The following is a 1496-nucleotide window of genomic DNA, read 5'->3' as shown; positions in this document are numbered from 1 at the left end:
CGCCCGTTTCCTGGAGCCGCACCCCCCCCCCCCCCCGACGGAAGGAGGGCGGAGAAGGGGGAGGGGCGGGGCGGGAGGGAGGGGGAGCCTGTCCTGGGACCCGGAGGCCTGCGAGGCAGAGGAGGAGGAGGAGGGGAGAGGCGGCGAGGCGCGCTGTCAACTCTGCGTGCGGGCTGGCGGGTGGCCGGGCCGGGGCGGGTGCGGGCTGGCGGAGGCGGCCGGTGCGCTCCCTCGATCCCTCGTGGGCGCGGGCCCCGGGACAGACCTCCCCAAGGGGGGGAGGGAGTGCGGCTCAGCCCGCGGGGGCGGGGCGGGGGCGGGCCGGGGGCCGTGCGCCCTCCGCGCCCGAGGTTGTTGGGAGCTGTCCGGGGCCCAGCCTGTGCGGGAGGCGGGGTGCGCGTGGAGGGGAGCGCGGGGCGCTGGGCTCGCACCCCCGCGGGCTGGCCCTTTGTACGAAATCCTCCGCTGGGGGAGGGGGACCCGACTGCCGGGCCCTGCGCGGCTGAGGGGACAAGCGGCCGTTCCTGAGAGAGGGCCCGAGGGGAGCCCGGGAAGGGAGTTTCCTCCGGAGGGAATTCCCCGCAGGAGAGAACACCAATGTCTGGAGATGGGGGAGGGAGGGAGGGTATAAATGATGCGGGAACATCCAGGGGAGGGAGGAGGGAGGGAGGAGGGACGGCGGCCTCGGACCCCCCTCACGCACAGCAATGTCAGCGGGTGAGACACAGGGCAAATCCAGGGGTCTGAGAGCAGGAAGATGGAGATCTGAGCCCCTCCCCCTGCTTCTGACACTAGTGTGTGAGCTTTCCCAAGGGACTTAAGTCTCTCCAAAGACTCAGTTTCCTCATCTGTAAAATGCTTCCCTGGGTCCTCCCGCAGGGTTGTGGGGAGACCTACAGAAGAGTCTATAAAGTCACTGATCACTCTCTGCTCTCGTCATCCATTCAGAGTCCGCTTGATCCGCTCTGAGCATTCCCTCCCCACTGGTGCCGGCCTCCGGGCCCTCTGCTCTCGGGAAGGCTCGGGGAGGGGCACGGGGACGGAGGAGGGCGGGTGTGTCTGTGGCCCGTCTGGCCGGGTTTCTGGCCGCTTCCTGGCGCGTGGGGAGAGGGGGTTCCCGGACTGGGCGGGGCGGCCGGCCCGCGGAGCCCAGCGGACTTGGGAGGACTCAGGCTGCGCCCTTGCACGAGGGGCCCGAATGAGAACGGAGCTGGGGGCGTATTCTCTGCAGGATCTGAAAGCTCCCCCCCCCAACATTGAGCTCCGGGGGAGCAGGGTCTCCCCAGGTCCGCCCGAAGCTTGGCGATGGGCTCTGCTTTCTTCCTCGGATGGGGAGGGGGTGGGGCAGCAGGCCCCTCAGCTCGTTCCTTCCTCCCTCCCTTCCTCCCCAGGGGAGCGGCCCCAAGATGGGCCTGGGAGCGCAGCCCTCTCACTTCCTGCCCCAGCGGGAGCCCCAGCCTCAGCTGCAACTCCACCCCCAGACTGGGTGGAAAGTT

The sequence above is a fragment of the Antechinus flavipes genome, chromosome 6 (genome assembly GCF_016432865.1).
Source record: "Antechinus flavipes isolate AdamAnt ecotype Samford, QLD, Australia chromosome 6, AdamAnt_v2, whole genome shotgun sequence".
In the NCBI taxonomy this organism is placed as follows: domain Eukaryota; kingdom Metazoa; phylum Chordata; class Mammalia; order Dasyuromorphia; family Dasyuridae; genus Antechinus; species Antechinus flavipes.
This window is presented reverse-complemented; position numbering follows the sequence as displayed.